General features: G+C 42.4%; 3 long non-coding RNA genes across 3 annotated transcripts; 2 read left to right on the top strand and 1 right to left on the bottom strand.

Moving 5' to 3' along the window:
* The first annotated feature begins 5,962 nt into the window (after positions 1–5,962).
* On the top strand, positions 5,963–19,958 carry LOC109616407. Its single transcript, XR_002197529.2, has 3 exons — positions 5,963–6,304; positions 16,238–16,358; positions 19,498–19,958. It is a non-coding gene; the product is annotated as an uncharacterized LOC109616407 (long non-coding RNA).
* On the top strand, positions 7,028–9,291 carry LOC109616409. Its single transcript, XR_002197531.2, has 3 exons — positions 7,028–7,922; positions 8,087–8,186; positions 8,473–9,291. It is a non-coding gene; the product is annotated as an uncharacterized LOC109616409 (long non-coding RNA).
* Positions 8,350–9,849, bottom strand: LOC105006660. The gene is made up of 4 exons (XR_004576570.1): positions 9,584–9,849; positions 9,286–9,479; positions 9,095–9,146; positions 8,350–8,546 (listed from the first exon to the last, which is right to left on the bottom strand). It is a non-coding gene; the product is annotated as an uncharacterized LOC105006660 (long non-coding RNA).
* Positions 19,959–21,852: the final 1,894 nt, after the last annotated feature.

Here is a 21,852-nt window from a genome sequence, read left to right as displayed (position 1 = left end):
CGTCTGGAGGGCGTTTGTGTTGAGAGAGTTTACGCGGGTCAAGAAAAGGTCCAAAAGGGAGGAGAATAACAAACATGAGAAGAACACAGGAAGAGACTAAGCTAACCTCTACATTTAAATTCATGAAGCTACCGCTATACATTCGACTGGACATTGGATTTGGGAAGATACCACTGGGACTCAAGAAAATGTCTGTTTAGATGTAATGTTCCCGCAAGAATAGAAACAGTTCCGGCTGCCTCTTTGGCCTCGCCGCGAGCGATCCAACGGGAACACGCAGGAACGCTGAACCGCCTTAGGGAGGGGTGCTGACGGTCAGAGGAGACGGACCAGAGAGCATCGACCGGTGAGATCATTCCTTGACACAGATTAGATGTAGTGTTCCCGCAAGAATAGAGACAGTTCCGGCTGCCTCTTTGACCTCGCCGTGAGCGATCCAATGGGAACACGCAGGAACGCTGACAGTGTTTGGGTTTAGTATGTCAGGTTTCATGGATTTGTGGTAGTAGATGGGTGGTTTTGAGAAAGTTTGGTTTGTAGGAGTACTTTCTTTAAAAAATCTCAACTTAAAACAAATAGTCTCAACTCAATGTGTCAATTTGGCTTTCAACCTATTAGATGTTTGAGAGTTAACTGATGGTCATAACCAGTAAAAACCAGAATAATGAAAACAAAATATTCAGTGTTGCCAAATTAGAATAACAATTTTGATAATGTCACCAGTAAATCTGTTTCTTTTCTAAAGAGTTCAAATGTGTCTAAAACCCAATTCACACAACCCCCCACACTTATGTTTGTGTGAATGAGTACCCCACTCCAGGGGTGGGCTTTTGGGGTCTCTGTCTCTCTTACAATTTTGACCAAGTAAACTTTTCAACTTGGTTTTCTAAAACTGAACTTGATGCAAAATGATTGTCTCAGTTTCAATTAAAATATAGCAAAACTTAGTACCCATGTAAGGAATTAAAAAAACATGCTCCCTGCACCTTTTTAGCGACTCATTCCCTCATGCATGGGGTTAACATGATTACTTCTATTAAAATATCAAACAAACAAACTGAACAGTCACATTCTCATGTTCACTATTCATCCCAACAAATTAGTTCATACTTTACTAAGCCAAATCAAAACGGTAAGATGTATTCTATTCAACCATGCTAGACTTTACATAAAACTAACAATTATCCAAACTCAAATTAGACAAATAATGTGAATGGAAACTAAGGGCCATCACAGATTCAAATTTTCTGTTGTAACTATGCAAACAGGAAAAACTGAACTGTTCACGTAACACCAAGTACCAATTTGCTTTGAACTCTCAGTTCAGCTTTTTCCATCATTATAAATCATATCATACATTCCCCTTGCTTTCACGTCATAAAGTCAATGGAAAAGTGATGCCATGAGTGAAAGCGAATACGGCCATCATTACAGGAAGGACATGAAAAAAGGAAATTGGGAGTAAGGACGAATCCAATATTAATTCAAAAGGGAGTCGCATACTGAATATTAAGCAAAAACAAAGTTAGAATTTTAAAAACACAACATCCACAAACAAAATCAAAAATGACAAATGTGCAACACGTCGATTGCGTGAAGGAATTATAAACCCTATAACCTATTGACAAATTTGTCTTACATAGCTAAACAGATTTCAAATGTGTATTTCAACAGCACCTAAAATTAGCATGTTCACAGGCAACGTCCAAACTACCTCGTGATGACACAAACATAGTATCTTCATTAACCTCCTAAAGTTCAGGGAAATTCTCCAAATTGGAATAATTTTTAATCCAAATAGTGTCAGTCAGCCAAACCCTAAATCACAACTTTTATGCATATTTTGACCACATCTGTGGTTCTATTGACATTAAGATTGCTCTATCATCAATTACTTTAGGTCTCCATCATCACTTCAGTTGGTTTCAATATGATACATTTCAATGTTGAAGCTATTGAGAGTAAAATATATTTAGTTTTCACTTAATGTTTGGTTATTCCAAAACTGAACATGCTTGTGTTGGGGGCTTACCACAGGTAAAACCAGTCTGACTCAATTTTAACCCTTAGCAATAGGCTACCCTGATTTAATGGGAAAGTTTGGTTGGGGTCACCCTAGGGGGTCTCCCCCCCCTTCCTGGAGCCCACGGCTTTACCCAGTTATAGTGAGACAGAAATAAAGGCCAAATGCATTGTTTAATGTATAATATTTTTTTGTTTCCACACATTAAAATCAGACATGGTCTTCAGACTGTCTGTAGTCAGATATGTTATGCTTTCAACTTAGCCGATATCCTTCGTTAACTGAAGGTTCAGATTTAATGTCCTACCCATCTAATATTGTTGCGGTTTGTAAAAATTTGCTTGTCATATGTACACAGCAACTCAAAATTAGGGTGGAAATTAAGAAAACTCATAAGAATTGTGATGTAGACAGCAAACAGATGTATGACATCACTAAAATCAAGGTACAATAAGTAATCCAAAGGACACTCAACGTAGTGTCCTTTGGATCAACACCCTATTTTGTTAATTTGTCAGTTTACCATTTTAGAAGGTAAACTCCATTAAGAAGTAATGTCCATTAACAGTCCAATAATGGTCATGATAACTCAAATTAGCCCTCCGAGGACTGTCCTCCGAGGACTGGGGAAAACAGTGCGACGGGGGCTATGTGGACACAAAACAGCGATGCCTCTTGCTAAACATAGGAATTAGACACAATAACCTCTGGGTTAATGGGAGAAAAAACATCCACCAGACAAGCAGCTAAACCGCACATCTGAACAACCCCACGATCACATCAGCCCATGAATCATAGTAGTTGACAGGCTGTACTCTATATATGACCGCTCGAACTACGGTGACTATAACTGCAATACCCATCCAAACAACAGTAGGTTATACACAGTCGTCCATTAAAAAACATCCCTCGTACACCCCACAAACTAACTCAACTAACTCAAAACCATCAATCTTGACATTCTGAAACCAAGGCTAGCCCTCTCCAGGAGAGGCCTGAGCTCCAGGGACCCAATTCTGGCCGTGCACAGTTGACTCAGCCGGTAGTGGATGCAAAATGATCACCAAGGTAAACCGGATGAGCACCAGATTAGAACTCTAAATGGATTAGAACTCTAAATGGAATTAAGTACAGAGACAAAATTGTCTTGGCACAATTACCAGTTTTATTTACTTGCAAGGAAGAGTCACAAAGCTTACAGAATAAACCGTGAGGCATTTCTGAAGAAAACACGGAACAGTCATCAGTATTGAAACAGTTAAAAGGGGTGTGGTATGACTGCTCATTCATTTTGTAAAGACAACATTTATTATTTTATCCCTTCCTCTATCCTGTCCTGGGTGTATACCCAAATCACCTCCACTTCCCCTAAAGGGGGCTAGGGGATCATTATAAAAGACATTCGGCCATATTCCTAAAGAACAAAGGACAGATACCCTTATTGTTTTAGGCAGATTAATAGATGGTCAGAGGACCCAATGATCCACTGATATCATTCAGACGTCACAAACAAAGACCCAAGTCACATACCAGGCAATAGAAAAGCAGACAATACTTAAATGTACATTGGTTCAAGAAATTCTATGACAGCTATCACTCCATTTTGCAACGCCATGCCAAACCTTTGGACAACACTTGATTGGAGCCAATTTCCTCCTACAAGACAGGGACCCAAAGCACAGCTTCACACTATGCAGGAGCCAAAACACGGGTCTTTTATTTCTTATGGGATTCACATTCAACTGTATCATTGCAGAATGGCACAATCATAAAACAAAGAAAACCATTAACTGACCCCTGTTCAAAAGTCTGAATACACTTAGTTCTTAATACTGTGTATTGCCCCCTTTAGCATCAATGACAGCGTACAGTCTTTTATAATAGTTGTCTATGAGGCCGCAAATTGTTGCAGGTTGTATAGCTGCCCATACGACTTGGCAAAATGCATCCAGGTCATGCAAAGTCTTTGGTCGTCTTGCATGAACCACACGTTTGAGATCTCCCCAGAGTGGCTCGATGATATTAAGGTCAGGAGAGTGTGATGGCCACACCAGAACCTTCACTTTTTCTGCTGTAACCAATGGAGGGTCAACTTGGCCTTGTGCTTAGGGTCATTGTCATGCTGGAAAGTCTAAGAGCGTGCTATGCACAACTTTCATGCAGAAGAATGCAAATTGTCTATCAGTATTTTCTGATAACATGCTGCATTCATCTTGCCATCAATTTTCACAAGACTCCCCATGCCTTTCGAGCTCACACACCCACATAACATCAGTGAGCCAGCACCATGCTTCACAGTGGGGATGGTATTTTGTTCACTATAGGCCTTGTTGACCCCTCTCCAAACATAGCGCTTATGATTGTGGCCATAAAGCTCTATTTTGGTCTCATCACTCCAAATTATAGTGTGCCAGAAGCTGTTATGCGTGTCAAGGTTTTGTGGGGCACATTTTAACCAGGTTTTTTTTCGGACATTGACGCAGAAAAAGGCTCTGGCAACTCGACCATGCAGCTAATTTTTGTTCAAGTATCGTCGTATTGTGCTCCTTGAAACAACCACACCGTCTTTTTCCAGAGCAGCCTTTATTTCTCCTGAGGTTACCTGTAGGTTTTTCTTGTATCCCGAACAATTCTTCTGCACAGCAAATTTCCTGTCATTAGTTTACTGGTGTTAGGATTTTTTTGTGTTAAGTTTTTGCAATCTGGTGTTAATCTGGTGTTAATAATGCACTGGAGTCAACGTAAAAAGGCTGTGTATGCATTGATTTATGCTAACAGGTGGATCCAGGTACTTTGCGAGACGATTCCCTCGAATTCTGAATTTTCACAGCGCCATATTGGATTGCGCAGCATTTGTGAATTCGATGAGTATTTCCAGTATGCACAATTTATGTGAATGATATTGAATATGTGTTAGTTGCCATTGATAGGGGTTTAACTTTTAATTACGTTTGTTATGCCCCATTTGTGCCATATAACAGTCATGACGTTAATAATTTACATACATTTTAGATTCGGAGGGCAGTGGAACTAGTTTTTAATCAGTGGCCGTTGAACACAAGAACTATTTGCTTTTTCTTTATTTTTTCAGGGCTGCTTGTGAACTACATTTGTTATGGTGTTCACAGGAGGATGCAATTCTATTAAATAAATTAATGTTTTTGTCTAGATTACATGGTGTTACTGTAGGTGTTTTTTTTGCAATATTCGTAAGTAGATTGGGCTGGGGTCCGTTAACCACTTGAACGACTTTGTTCTTTGCCAATGGTAGGTGAGAATGCTTTGTCCCGCCCACTGCAGTTTCATTTGTCTGTGCTCCCGCCAAAACCTTCTCTTTCGTGCTCGGTTTAATTCTGGCCAGTTTTGTTCATGTTGTGGCAGGGTAAGAGCTTTCTGTAACTTATCATTACGTAATGTCGTAATCCCTTGTTTTATCGCTATTTATAACTAATCTAAACAATTGGTAAATGCATCAGTTAAATGTTGCATCGAGAATGTCAGAGTTTGTGTTAAAAGAAAATCTAATTTGTTTAATTTATTGTTCTCTGCATGTGTTACCGGTGTGAACTGGCTAGCTAGTTAGTGGTAGGCGCTAGTAGCATTCAATCGCTGAGGTCACTCGCTCTAAAACCTTGAAGTAGTTGTTAGTTGAGCTTTCTGAAAGTCCAAGTATTGATATCTTGTGTCTTTAACCTTTCAGTTTCGCTGTTTATGCACCACGTGCTAATAATTTTTTTTAATCAAAATGGCGGATAGCGTGTCTGGCAGACATTTGGGCAAAATAGCTTTAAATTAGCTTTTCCAATGGTTATTCCTGTAAGTTTATCGAATGTCGCAAAACTAAAAAAAATTGTCCTTCTAGGTCAAATTTACCCCTTCGAGCACTTCCAGTTCCTTTTTGTATTTCTAGATCATCTTTAGAGTAGATCTGAATGATAATGCTTGTTAAAGCAATTTTTCCGAAGGCACAGGAAATTTATAAAAATTCCTGAGGCTTGTTTTGATACCTTTATAACTGAGGGTAAGTGCATTCTTATCATTGCGAATTGAGAGAGGGCTTGAAAGAAATTGAGGCTACACATCTTTGGGACTGTTCTTTTAAACTCCTCCCCCATTTTATACTTATATTCCAGTGAAGGAGAAGTTCTCCATTTCCAAGGATAGCCCCATTACATTGGAAGATGAGACAGGCACAGAAGTCGATAAAGATGTTTCCTGATTTACTGACCACCACGGACAAAAACATATTGCTTGTCATAAAAGATAAACTTGATGACAGTGGTGAGTGATAACCACTGGATTACTTTTATTTGTGGATAATTAGGTGTCAGGAGTTAAACATCCTGTATGTCAGAGTTCCAGACTGTGAGTAAAGTTATCATCCCATAAACATTTTAGATTATTAATTATATTGATTATTCCATAACACTTTATTTGAAGGGGTGTGCATAAGAGTGACATGACACTGTCATGGTACTGTCATAGCCATGAAATGACACATGTAAGAATTATTATGAATGTTTATGAATGTTGTCATTAGGTGTCATTCAGCTGATTGTCATTTTGTATGCAATGTTGACATTGTTTGGGATGTCTTTATTATGACAACTTCACATTAACTGAGTCAACACAATCGGTGTAGACACTGCTTGTGCTGGAGGTCTGCGATGGCAGGGAGCTCAGTACCAGGGATGTGCTGGGCGGTTTCCACCACCCATTGCAGGGCCTTCCAGTCGGCTACGGAGCAAACGCCAAACCATGCTGTGGCGCAGCTAGTCAGAAACATTACCTGTCATAAACATGTCATAGCAGGCCTGATTATCAAACTTTAAGAAACTATTTAGATGCATGTGTTAGCATTAAATGCAACTGTCATATGTGGTTGGTTTTGACATTGGGTTTCATGAGACCATTATAATTGTGTAATTAATATTTTTCTTGACATTAAGTAAAGTGGCACAATTTGGATTTGTCATGAAGATGTCATGACGTGTTATAACGCTGTCAAATGCTTTCATAACAGTGTCATGAATATTTTTCTCTCACTGAATCTTCTCCCACTGAGGTGTCACTCACAGAAGCTTCTCCCACTAAACCCATTGAAGATGGTGCACTGAGCAACAAGCCAGTTTCACACAGGGATCAGGTTGCAATTGCTATAGAGGTAGCCAATCTCAGGAGAGAGCGAGATGCTGCACTGCAGAACTGTTCTATGGAGCCATTGTCTGTGAGTGTGGTTTGAGGCAACAATAGTGCATGCATGGCTATGACTGGGCTCAGCTGGGCAGTGTTTGACTGTCTTCATCGTTACCTTGTTCATTTTGTCAAGTCACAATGTTACGTTTTTAAAATATCTACAGAGCAACAGCTTTTCCTCTGTTTGCTCAAGCTACGCCAGAATCTATCAATGGCTTTGCTGAGCCAAATACTGGACCTACAACAGTCTACCATCCGCAACATTTTCCAACGTTGGCTGAATCTTCTGTATGCGAAGATTACCTTCCTCATTCACTGGTCTGAAAGGAAATGCATCATACAAACCATGCCACCAATGAAGGCCACATTTCCTCATCTCACGTCAATTGTTGATTGCTTTTAAATCAGAATTGAACATTCAAATGCCCTCAAAGCCAGGTATACACCAAAGAAATATGTAATTCATGATTCCTTGGCAAGGTAGCTTTTGAACACTAACCATTTTAGTTTTCTTAATGTTTTCTACAGGGCAAAAATTTACTCAAGTTACAATAAGTGGACTACAGTCAAGTATTTCATTGCATGTAGTCCTGCAGGCAACATCAGCTTCTTGTCCAAAGGATGGGGTGGAAGAGCATCTGATGTTAAAATAGTGAGGGTATCTGCCTTCCTTTCACCACTGTACCACCGTCCTGGGGACCAGGTAATGTAGCACCCCACATACAGTGCACTAGTGTATACATGTACTATAGTGTAAGAGTTCATCACATACGTTGTTTCATTTTTTATGCATAGACAGGTATTGTAAATTAGAGTTTCACCACAACATTGAATGCAGTAGGCCTACTAACGCATGTCTTGTTTCAGATCTTGGCTGATTGGGGTTTTACCCTTAAAGACGACTTTGCCTTACTTGGTGCCAATCTCGAAACCCCAGCCTTCACTCGTGGCAGGAAACAACTCCCAGGTAAAGATGTGGAAGAGTTCAGAATTAAGTCAAATGTTCGGATTCATATTGGCAAGTATATTATTTGATATGTCAATTGGATGACACATAAAATGATAAAAAAAAATTATGTATTAAACTCTTACATTAATGTAATATTCAACAACACAGCACAAAGTATGACTTTAGGCATTTGTATAACAGTGATTTAAAAAATACTGATTTAACAAATACTGAGAACAGGGGTACAATTATCTGCATTTTTATGCTGAACAATATTTTCAAAAGATGTATTGGTGTTTTACAGAACATGTGATTGGTGTCCTGAAGCTCAGATTCCACATCCTGGATGGGCCACTTCCTATTCTGTTTGTGAAGTCCCTGCAGGTTGAGATAGAGAACAGGGATGTAGCTACCACTGACAAGATAGTACGTGTGCTGCTTTAATTAACATGTCAGGCAGCGTTGTGTTTAACAAGAACAGAAAAGGTGATGTTTAAAAACATTTAAATGTATATACATATACACTTTTAGAGCAACAGTGTATATTGCTGCACACAATGTGGTTCATCTAGAAAGCTAATGGTTCATCTAGAAAGTCTTTATTAAACATCTTAAGTATTGCTTTCCAAATAATTATTGTAAATACTCTTCTTGCCGTTCCCTTAAAGAGGCACTATGTAACTTTCCATTAATTTGTCCTGGTATAGTCCTGAGTTACATATTGGGAAATGTCGATTTTGCTCTTCTACTATTTCCTATATTTTGTATTATTTAAGGTGATGTTTTCAACCACTAGATCCAACATGCTAGTTCCTAGAGTTTACTAGTCCTAAAACCTCGTTTTTGTATTTGTTTGTAGTTTTCATAAAAGTTACATAGTGCAGGTTTAAATCTTGCTGCCTAAACACCATTTTACCATTGTCTACCTTACTGCACTGTTTTCCACCTAGCACTGTCTCATGGCTCCAACTCATTCTCCTGTAAATTAGAAGGAATCATTTGAAATGTATTGTTGTAGTGACTTTCATAATTCATACAAATTAAAATTCTGAGATCTCAAATCAAGAATGTGTGATTCTGTTTTCTCCACGTGTCTACACATTTTTGTTTATTTTACCTGTAGCTCTGATTCTGGAACCTGAGCTGAGGCACCCACCAGCTGAGGGTGGATGTGCCTGACCCAGTTATAGCGTCCACAGCCTCATTGATGAAGTTTTCATCACAACAGACTCTGAAAATTACAGTATGCTTTGGGGTCCGGGTTATGAAGTCTGCATACTGTGTTCTGCAAACATGCAGCTGCAGCTGATTCTGTAATTAAAAAAGGTAATGTAAACAATCTAACCACCTTCACAACCATACCACAAAAGGAGAACAAGAAATTAATTTCTCTGTAACATTATATATTGCATTACCTGTGTATAATAGCTGTGGTTCTTCCTCAATGTCAAAAAAGTGTCCAGATGGCCAGTCTTGTCTGTGGGCCAACGATCTACAGAAACATCAACCCACTTCAAGGGACACTTTGCCTCCACTATTCCTCTCCCACAGCACTCACAGGACACATCTGAGTCACAACTGACACCAACATAGGGCCTGTCTATGGAGACAGGGAAGCCAGCTCTCAAAACATTTAGGCTTGTGTGAACCTTGTGTACCTTGTCTGTTGTTGTAATGGTACTTTGGGCTGTGGACACTTTTAGGCCCAGAGCATTCTTGTGCATTTGCACTGCCTCTTGTTCATGCTCCATCCCCCAGTCAATTCCAGGAGCCTTGAGTTGCTTTTGGACCGAACCTGGACAAAGAATGTCTCTCAACAGCATTTTAGATTGTGATGTTTGGGATGTGTGCAATACTCTATGCGCTGATATTCCAGTCAACCTTCCTACTCTCTCTATTGATACCATGCAGCACATTGCGACTGGTCCTTGGTTGCCTCTTCTATGGCCTCTACTTGTTCCTCAGTGATGGATAGATTTGGGAACCATGGTGTTGCCCTGAATGCTTCTGAGAAATCTTTAAAGGTGTTGAGACCAACAGGGAGTTCTCCAGTCACAGACAACATTCAGAGGAACTGCTCCTGCTGCTGTGAATTGGCTACCGGAATTGGACTCCTCTGGGTCCTGCCTTCCTTTTTCCACTTTGCTTTTTGTGAGTAGAAGCAGATGTTGTGCACTCTATCTGCCTCCACTTTCTTTGTGGAGACTTTATTCCACGCACAAGCTATGCTGGTGGGAGCCACACTGGTATAACCTAGACAGACAGATGCATCTAGCTTAAAAAGCAACACCCCCGCATGAGAGCATGTCTCTCCCAGTCTAAAACGGAATATAAACACTTTTAAATACAATAATCGTAAAACAAAATGTCATTAAAATGTATAATTCTTCTTACTTTTCTTCTTAAACTATTTAATGTAGAACTGTAAATATTATTGGTATAATACAGTCATCTTACCCTGCTGTGCAATCACAGTGAGCACACACAATGACTCCCGTGCTCCTGGCAGCAACCCAGGTGTTGTGGAGTCTGTCTGTGACTTTCCAGGATGGCTTCACCTGGGTCCTGAACACTGATATTTGTTGAGGGTTTGTAATGCTGCACAACATCTACCCACCCACTTGCATAAAACATGTGAGCCTCCAGAGATTTGTAATTCCTCATTTTCTAGATGTGTAAATCCCTGGATGAGCGCACTGCGCTCACATTAATTATTAGATGTGATGAATTGATATTGAGCATAATTGTGCATGTGTATGTGACAGGTATGAGGATGAAATTATTGTCTACTGTACGTTGTAGCCTACCATATACACTCACCTAAAGGATTATTAGGAACACCTGTTAAATTTCTCATTAATGCAATTATCTAATCAACCAATCACATGGCAGTTGCTTCAATGCATTTAGGGGTGTGGTCCTGGTCAAGACAATCTCCTGAACTCCAAAGTGAATGTCAGAATGGGAAAGAAAGGTGATTTAAGCAATTTTGAGCGTGGCATGGTTGTTGGTGCCAGACGGGCCGGTCTGAGTATTTCACAATGTGCTCAGTTACTGGGATTTTCACGCACAACCATTTATAGGGTTTACAAAGAATGGTGTGAAAAGGAAAAAAAAAAAGTATGGGGCAGTCCTGTGGGCGAAAATGCATTGTTGATGCTAGAGGTCAGAGGAGAATGGGCCGACTGATTCAAGCTGATAGAAGAGCAACTTTGACTGAAATAACCACTCGTTACAACCGAGGTATGCAGCAAAGCATTTGTGAAGCCACAACACACACAAACCTTGAGGCGGATGGGCTACAACAGCAGAAGACCTCACTGGGTACCACTCATCTCCACTACAAATAGAAAAAAGAGGCTACAATTTGCACAAGCTCACCAAAATTGGACAGTTGAAGACTGGAAGAATGTTGCCTGGTCTGATGAGTCTCGATTTCTGTTGAGACATTCAGATGGTAGTCAGAATTTGGCGTAAACAGAATGAGAACATGGATCCATCATGCCTTGTTACCACTGTGCAGGCTGGTGGTGGTGGTGTAATGGTGTGGGAGATGTTTTCTTGGCACACTTTAGGCCCCTTAGTGCTAATTGGGCATCGTTTAAATGCCATGGTCTACTTGAGCATTGTTTCTGACCATGTCCATCCCTTTATGACCACCTGTAACGACTCGTCATGGTGTAGTGTTGGAGGGAACCAGGCGCAGGCAGATATCACGTTCGTTGGTTTTATTAAAACAACAAACAAACCAAACACGAACGGAAAACAATACTAATGACTGAATGAAATAAAAGTGCGCAACATGCGTCTTAACAATAAACATTCAAACAGTACATTAAACAACACTCACCGATTAACCTACAAACAGCAACAATGACAGCGACAGCAACAATGATCCACAATGTGGGGAGCAGAGGGGAAACATATATACACATACAAACGAGCTAGATTGGGACCTGGTGTGGAAGATGGGAAACATGTGACAGTCCGGGATGTGTTCGTGAGAATATGGGAACTTGTGGAAATATGGCACGGTGGCGCTGCTGCTCACCGCACCATGACAGTACCCCCCCCCAAAGGCCCGGCCACCGGACGGGCCAAGACGAACCCCAGCCCAAGGGAGGGGGGGCGGGGCAGCACAGTACCCCCATCGGCACAAACCCGCCGAGGGGGCGGAACAGCCGAGACTAACCAGGGTGGCGGAGCCGTCGGGACAGGCCGTGGAGGCAGAACCGGCCGAAGATCAGGAGCCGGCGGAGGGTCAGAGGCCGGGAGAGCCGACGGAGGGTCGGTGGCCGGCGGAGGGTCAGAGGCCGGGAGAGCCGACGGAGGGTCGGTGGCCGGCGGAGGGTCAGAGGGCGGGAGAGCCGACGGAGGGTCGGTGGCCGGCGGAGGGTCAGAGGCCGGGAGAGCCGACGGAGGGTCGGTGGCCGGCGGAGGGTCAGAGGCCGGGAGAGCCGACGGAGGGTCGGTGGCCGGCGGAGGGTCAGAGGCCGGGAGAGCCGACGGAGGGTCGGTGGCCGGCGGAGGGTCAGAGGCCGGGAGAGCCGACGGAGGGTCGGTGGCCGGCGGAGGGTCAGAGGCCGGGAGAGCCGGCGGAGGGTCGGTAGCCGGAAGAGCCGAAGGAGGGTCGGTAGCCGGAAGAGCCGAAGGAGGGTCGGTAGCCGGAAGAGCCGAAGGAGGGTCGGTAGCCGGAAGAGCCGAAGGAGGGTCGGTAGCCGGAAGAGCCGAAGGAGGGTCGGTAGCCGGAAGAGCCGAAGGAGGGTCGGTAGCCGGAAGAGCCGAAGGAGGGTCGGTAACCGGAAGAGCCGAAGGAGGGTCGGTAGCCGGAAGAGCCGAAGGAGGGTCGGTAGCCGGAAGAGCCGAAGGAGGGTCGGTAGCCGGAAGAGCCGAAGGAGGGTCGGTAGCCGGAAGAGCCGAAAGAGGGTCGGTAGCCGGAAGAGCCGAAGGAGGGTCGGTAGCCGGAAGAGCCGAAGGAGGCGCCGGGGCGGCCGGGACAGGAGAGGGCGGTGGCAGCCAAACCCCGGCAAGCTCAGGCGGTGCAGGCCACTCCTCCTCGGCCTCAGGCGGTGCAGGCCACTCCTCCTCGGCCTCAGGCGGTGCAGGCCACTCCTCCTCGGCCTCAGGCGGTGCAGGCTGCTGCCACTGGCAGGAAGGAGGCGCTGGCTGCTGCTCCAATGCAGCAGGGGGCGCTGACTGCCGCTGCTGGCAGGTAGGAGGCGCTGGCTGCTGCTCCAAAGCAGCAGTGGGCAATCGGCGCCGTGGCGCAGGGACAGGGGCGGCGGAAGGCCGCGGAGCAGGAAGCGGTGTGCGCCTAATTGCCAGCCTACAGCCTGGCCAGCCTGCACGGGGTCGAGGAGGCACCGGACATAGAGGGGGCGCCGTCGGGACTTCCCCCGGGCACCCACTCAGCCCCCCCCTAAAATTTTCCTGGGGGGACCTCGGACCAAGCGTTGGGCACCTCGCCCTCTTCTTCCTCCGGCCTCGCCTGCGTCCTGTCCTTCCTGCCTCCTGCATGTCCTGCAGGAGACCCTTCACCAGCTCCCCTTGCTCTTTGGTGAGGGGCTTGACCACTCCATACTGGTCCATGCCCCACAGCGGCACCCCGAACCCGTCTTGGGGCAACCCCCAGCACTGCTCCCCAAGGGGATCCTCCTCCACTCTCTCATAGACCGCTTCGTCGTCATCTGAGGAGAGGGAGTCAGACCCCCAATCGCCCCTCCAGGTATATACCCTCTCTGGAGGGACTGCCTGCTGGTTCCAGGTTTGGTGGATCATTCTGTAACGACTCGTCATGGTGTAGTGTTGGAGGGAACCAGGCGCAGGCAGATATCACGTTCGTTGGTTTTATTAAAACAACAAACAAACCAAACACGAACGGAAAACAATACTAATGACTGAATGAAATAAAAGTGCGCAACATGCGTCTTAACAATAAACATTCAAACAGTACATCAAACAACACTCACCGATTAACCTGCAAACAGCAACAATGATCCACAATGTGGGGAGCAGAGGGGAAACATATATACACATACAAACGAGCTAGATTGGGACCTGGTGTGGAAGATGGGAAACATGTGACAGTCCGGGATGTGTTCGTGAGAATATGGGAACTTGTGGAAATATGGCACGGTGGCGCTGCTGCTCACCGCACCATGACACCACCATGTACCCATCCTCTGATGGCAACTTCTAGCAGGATAATGCACCATGTCACAAAGCTCGAATCATTTTAAATTGGTTTCTTGAACATGACAATGAGTTCACTGTACTGAAATGGCCCCCACAGTCACCAGATCTCAACCCAATAGAGCATCTTTGGGATGTGGTGGAACGGGAGCTTCGTGCCCTGGATGTGCATCCCACAAATCTCCATCAACTGCAAGATGCTATCCTATCAATATGGGCCAACATTTCTAAAGAATGTTTTCAGCACCTTGTTGAATCAATGCCACGTAGAATTAAGGCAGTTCTAAAGGCGAAAGGGTGTCAAACACAGTATTAGTATGGTGTTCCTAATAATCCTTTAGGTGAGTGTAGTTGCAGTGTGCTAGCTATCTAAAAAGCAATACGGTTTTCTTACTTTATATTAATTACTTTGTAAAGACATCCTATTTTGTATTGACCGCCTGTCAAATTAAATGGGCTGTTTTCCCCCAAAAGGGGGCTGGAGCTTGACGCAAAGGCAAAGCACCCGGATGGGTTGCTGTCATCTTTAGACATGGGTCTCTGTCATAGTCATACAATTACCATGCTTTTCCAACCCTCTACATACAATTTAACTGGCAAATTATCAAACTGTATCGAAAGGTCCAGTGTACTTTTGTGATGAGAAAGACATGGCTTTTCCTTGAAGAGTTACAAGAACGCGCAGGTGTTTTGATTGTTAACAGTCCCGACGCAAAACACGACCACGTCAAACTGCCCCCTACAGGCCAACCGTAACAAGTGTCCTTCAAAAATCAACCCCAAATGTGACAACGTATGTGTCACACCTATTTGAAGACGCAAGTAGCAAGTCTACCTTTTAATAATGGTTACCGCACTGTAATCATATTAACAAATTGGATTATGTATATTATTTCTTGAATAATGTAAATTACTTAGCCTATTGTTCATGCAAACCACTATTTACATTAATGGATGTCCTGCATCAACATTAACATAATTACAGTACAAACTATGTTCCTGCAAAAAACGTTGATATTAACATGACTTGTTTTTTCACATCATGGCCAAGACACCATTATTAGGGCGTATGGCTAACCAGTGATGCCACTATTATTTTGAGATGAATCTTCAGTGACTCAGGAGTGTGATTACCTTTATTTCTGCCATGCATGCTCAATATGCTGAGTATGAGCACCAGTCTCAGGATCAGCAAAGTTCCTTTTATGGCAGACAGAATACTGACTACATAGTTTCTTCAAGTTTGATAATTAGGCCCATGTTTATGACAGGTTATGTTGTCTTGGCTACTGTCATGTTGTCATAAAAAAAGACACTGACAGGGTATGTTGTCTCAGTTAATGTTAAGTTGTCATAACAAAGATATTGGCAGGTTATGTTGTCTCAGTTAATGTCAAGTTGTCATAACAAAGACATCCCAAACAATGTCAACCTTGCATAACAAATGACATAATCAACTGAATGACACCTAATGACAAAATTCATAAACGTTCAAAATGGTTCAAGTTCAAGTTAATTTATTTATATAGCACATTTAAACAGCCGCTAGACAGACCAAAGTGCTTTACAGAACAAGCATATAAAAAATAAAAGCAGCAAAACAACCCATAAACATATAGAGAACATCTAGATTAAGATTAACTTTAAAACAAAGACACATGTATTCCTTCATGTGTCATGTCATGGTTATGACAGTATCGTGACAGTGTTATGTCACTCTTATGCACACCCCTTCAAATAAAGTGTTACTGATTATTCTTTATTGTCTGGACCAGGAATTAGAGTTGATTCCAATGTTCCTCTATTCAGAGTGTTATGTTAAAACACCTTGTGTGTTTAAAAATATTTATTTTATATTGAATATATTTATTTTACAGAACCATCTACATCATCTACACCCAAGTCATGACTCCACAAAGCAGTGATGATAGTGACTGGTTCAGTCCAAAACCAATCAGAAGGGATGAAGAGGCATTAAAGAGTTCACCAGCCAGAGATGTGAGTACCCTTTTCAATAGCCCTACAGAAACACTGGGCAATTATTTTCCACAGACACAGGCAATTTCCAGACTTCACAGGTGTCTTTTAGGGAGGGGTGTTTTTTATGATATTGATCCAGGATGTTTGGTTAATAAAAGTCTCTCTCATCTTCATCCGCTTATCCGGTATCGGATATTCCTCACGGATGGCTGAGCTTCTCACCCTATCCCTAAGGCCACCCTTCTGAGAAAACCCATTTCAGCCGCTTGTACTCGCGATCTTGTTCTTTCGGTCATGACCCAGCCTTCCTGACCATAGGTGAGGGTAGGAACGAAAATTGACCAGTATATCGAGAGCTTTGCCTTCCGGCTCAGCTCTCTTTTCGTCACAACGGTGCGGTAAAGCGAATCCAATACCACCCCCGCTGCTCCGATTCTCCGGCCAATCTCCCGCTCCATTGTCCCCTCACTCGCGAACAAGACCCTGAGATACTTGAACTCCTTTACTTGAGGTAACGCCTAATACCCTTACCGGAGGAGGCACTCCATCGGTTTCCTGCTGAGAACCATGGCCTCAGATTTAGAGATGCTAATCCTCATCCCAACTGCTTCGCACTCGGCTGCGAACCGGTCCAGTGAGTGCTGAAGGTCACAGACCGATGATGCCATCAGGGACCACATCATCCGCAAAAAGCAGCGATGACCCCTCCCCACCCCGACTACGCCTCGATATCCTGCCCATAAAAGTTACAAACAGGATTGGTGACAAAGCGCAGCACCTGGAACGAGTCTAACTTATACCGAGAACCCGAACACAGCTCTTACTTTGGACGTACAGGGATTGGATAGCCCTCAGAAGGGACCTCCTCACCCCATACTCCCGCAGCACCTCCCACAGTATCTCCTGGGGGACCCAGGTTAATAAAAGTGATTTAGGTTTTAATTGGTGTATGATGTTTTTTAAAATTGTTTCTCATGGGAGGGAGATGAGCCTGTGTTTCTTATGGTGAGGGAGAGGCTGTGGTACTCCTCAGAGGAACTCAGGCTGGTCAAGGGGGGTCAGGGTAATGGCCTTCTCAGTGGAGGGTGTCTGGTTTTGGGAGTCTCAGGTTAGGGAAGGGGGGCTGGTCAAGGGGGGCTGGGTAATGGGGGCTGTGGCCTTCTCAGAAGAAGGGGTCTTGTTTTAGGGCTCTTGGGGCAGGGAGTGTGTGTGTATACAGTTTAATGACTAGCCTTTTTTAATTTCCTTAGGTTTCTGTAACTTGTTTTAAGATTTGTATGAAAGGGTTTTTAAAGTGAATATTGAACACATAAGGAAAATAACAATAATGGCTTTGGTGCTGAGGGATATGCCAGTGGTGGCCCTGACTTTAAGAAATATTTGATGCACCAAAGAAGCATTTTGTATAGTGTCATGCTTTAGGCTATTGACCAAGGGTGCTGTGTTTCTTAGGGTCTTCCACATAAAGTTCCTGAATGTGAGAATTATTCCAGGAAATTCCAATCCCCTACTGAAACAGCTAGGGTGTCATTTTATGTCATGGTTGCAAGTCTAGGTAAAACACCCAGAATGCAAAATGTCAATAATTCAGAAAGCCCACTGCAATGACTAGGATTGCCGTTATGGGTCCTGGTTGCGAGTACAAGTAGCACTTCCCAGAATGCAAAGCATTAATTATTCCATAGGTTGTCTATTAAGCTTGTATAGAACAACTTCACAAGGTGTGAAAGAATACGTTTTTTTTGTTTAGCAGGTAGAATTATAATTCTTGGAAATAGTTGCTGCAGACAGCAGGTTTCCAATTATTCATAATTGTTTCAAGCATCAAGGTGCAATGACAACTTTAAAACATTTAGCAAAGCAAACAGTCCATCACATTCAAGGGGACGGCCAAGCCCCAAGTATGCATTGACCTCTGCTACCTATCAGTTCACTTAAACCTATCAGTTAAGTTAAACTGCTATCCACAAACAGAGGCCAACCCCCAATAATATATATATTTTTCTCATTACAATCATGAAAACATCGACAGTTAAGTACAAGCAGTTTCCTGTCTATTCATTTCATCCATACAATTTCCCTCAAAATCTCCATATCAAATCACTAAAAAACATGTATATATATTTATTTTCTTCATAATTCTGTATTAGGTATTTTCCATACATATTTATTTTGCTCTATATTTACATTTACATCATCCTTTAAAATATAGTCTCTTAGGGCATTAAAATTTGCACTCCATTTCATGTGGTACAGCATATTTCTTAAAGACCATTACATTTCTTGCTATCCACAATCCTTCTTTTATGCTATTTATAATTGCCCACCATCAATTCAGATTGTCTAGTGTTTTACAACCTAAACATTCAAATAATATATCTTCATAACATGAAGGAACTTTATACAGTTCTTGCTGCCAATTCGCCACCAGAGACCAGATGTTTTTAGCAAACAAACAATCCCAAAACAAATGTTTTACTTTTTCATCAGTCATCACTACCACAAAAGGGTATTGGATATTAAGCACTGCAGTGCCTTCTTTTGAGGAAGTGTCTTGTGGGCAAACATTGATGTGTAGTCTGACTAGCTAAATCTTTGTGTGCATTTAACAAATAAGCATTATTAACATTAACCCACACTAATTTAAACTGCACTTCAGTAAGGGTGCCAACAAAAGTCAACCTTTCAACTTATGCTCTAGTAATGTATTTTTCCAAAAAATCTTGTATACTTTTTTTGCGAAGAACTCCACATTAGAGTAGATTTTAGGGTAACTTTCTGCATTTGGAGTGCATAAAGACAACCTTTTACCACAGGTGTTCAAGACCTTTGCATCTTAACGCATTGCATGCTTGGGGGTGTTTTATGTGAGGTTCGCGCATCGTTCCGCATCCAGCTCCTCCCCGTCACGCTCCTCACCTGCCACCATTACGCTCTCACTTCCCGATACGCATGAACAATCCAGATTCCAATCACCAGAATACTGAAACACCTGTGCCCTGTTTACCTCTCTATTTAGCCTGTTCTCTGCCTCCACTCAGTTGTGAGGTATTGTTTGTAGTGGACCTGCCAAGCCGTTAGCGCTCGGTGCATTTGCCTGTTGACTCCCAGCCTGTTGTTCTCTCCCTTCCCGTTCCTGTCCTATCGTGTTATCTAGAAACCTGCATCCTGACCTGTCTGCCTGCTACTTGGATTTCTCCTACCGCCTAACCCTGCCTGTGCTGTTGCCATCGCGGACTGATCACCCGGTATTCCGACCTGCCTGCCCCTGGATTCTCCTGCCGTCTACCCCTGCCTTTACTGTTGCCTTCGCGGACTGATCACCCGGTATCCTGAGCTGCCTGCCTGCTTCTGGTTTCTCCTCTCTGTCGATTTCCTCACTGTGCCTTTGTGGATTGTTCTCCTGGTTATTGAACCTACCGGCCCGTCTCTACTGTTTTTGCTCCTGCCTACTCCTCTGTCCAAAAATAAATCGACAGTTGCGTTTCTGCAATTGGAACCACACATCCCTGGTCTCAGTGTTCATTACATTCTACTCATCATTATGTAAAATCATCATTGTCTGAAAATGTTATCCCATTTTAAATGTGTTCTATACATACATTTTAACCAGACTATTTTAAGGCCATTTGACATTAAAATTTAATTTGGATTGTTTTTGTTTTTTCTAATGGCAGTTCTTAAAACACTGTCAGTCTATACGAAACACATTTTATAGTCTTTAGTTATCTCACAAAAACTAGCTTGCCCAATTAATTACCACTTTCTTAATATCCTTTAAAACATTACAGTTATTAACCAAATAGCTGCCTGTGTTCTGACAATGTCAAGAAGTCCTCTTTTCTGATCCAGGTGGTTGACCATTAGATTAATGAAAAACAAGACACCATTTCATGAAAAAGCTATACCTTTAACCAACAGTTTTTCTTGAATTCAGAGTTCCTAAAGTTTTCCAACCTGCTAACCACAAAGTAAAGCTACACCATTAAGATAACCAACAGTTTTTTTCCTGAAATACAGAGTTCCTTAAGTTTTCCACAAGCAGCATCATTGAAATTTGCAGTCAATGCATGTGACCATAGAAACGCATAAAATGTTGTTACCTAAAGCTACTTGGTATTTTTAAATCTTAGCTCCATGGGTTTATGTATCATATTTATCATTTTCCAAAAATAAACGGTGCAAAAACAAATTTCTCTTACTGGCATTTTGTATTATTGTGTCCTCCTCGATATTTGGGACTGCCCTTGGGACTTTTGCCCTGTTTTCTGTTATACGCTCTTTGTGAACCTGGCTGTTCTGCAGCCCGTTTTTACTTTAAAAATCATTAAGGTTACGCTCTGCATTTGGATCCCCTCTGGTCTCCCGCGCCCATCATTACAACATGAAGCACATTGTTTGACTAGGTTAATATTGTTACCAACATAACAGACGTAACATATTAAATACATTCATTTGTGAGCTTAGATTCTTCTGATCCATTTATCAGTTTGATGAACCTATATGTTTTTTTTATAAGATTTGTAAACATTAACTGAAAAGGTATAGTCATGAAAAGTCCATTTGTTATTGATGTTAAAGTACTTGAGCAGAGGGGAATGAAAGTGTAATTTGCTTAAAAACCCATCTATGGTTCCATTGCACAAATGACCGGTGACAATCTAGGTCTAAATGGCATCCTTGGCTACGTAGAATCTTTCAGTGCTATTATTGCAAGCGTTGTCTTACTAACAAGGAGTCAGCGCAGACAGTATTTAGTGAGGATGACCCACGGGTGATTTTGCGTTACAAAGCGCTGAATCAGGAACATTACAAATATCTTGTTCAGAACCCAGGTGAAAACTTCCATTTTGGTATCAAGAGAAACAACATACTCAATACCTTGACTTACTTTAATGTATCTGACAACTTTGTGTTAGACATAATGCACAACATGTGGCACAGTATGAAATCAAAAACCTTTTTCAGTACTTAAGTGGTGATTTTATTTCTAGTGAAGCTATACTGGAGAGGGTATATGCGTTCAACTATGGCTATTTAGACAGTAAAAACAAGAATAAACCTTGTTGCAAAGGCAATAGCATTGGACTCAATGCCAGTCAAACATTTGGTCTTATTCAGAACATTCCCCAAATATTTGGAGATGTAGTCCCAGAGGGAAACAGATACTTGTACTTTACAATATTTTTTAAAAACCTTATAGCTAAGCATCACAGACTGATTAAACAGTTGTATCCTCTCAATAATCTTATTCCAAAACATCACCATATGATTCACTACCCTGAATGCATTAGACAAATTGGTTCATGTGTGGGCCATGAGATACAAAGCGAAACACACATTTTTAAAGATTTTTTAGGACAAGAACCTAACAAAGTCATTAGCTATATCACTGGGAGTGTTTTGCCATGAAAGGCATCAAGTCTGGGCCAGTAAAAACAAAACGGTTGTCTGAAATTAAAAATAGTGAGAGTATTTACAATTTGACCTATCTAGTGAGATAAGTGTCACT

This window comes from Esox lucius, chromosome 12 (genome assembly GCF_011004845.1).
Source record: "Esox lucius isolate fEsoLuc1 chromosome 12, fEsoLuc1.pri, whole genome shotgun sequence".
Classification (NCBI taxonomy): domain Eukaryota; kingdom Metazoa; phylum Chordata; class Actinopteri; order Esociformes; family Esocidae; genus Esox; species Esox lucius.
The sequence above is the reverse complement of the archived record's forward strand: the minus strand, read 5'-3'. Positions and strand labels throughout refer to the sequence as shown.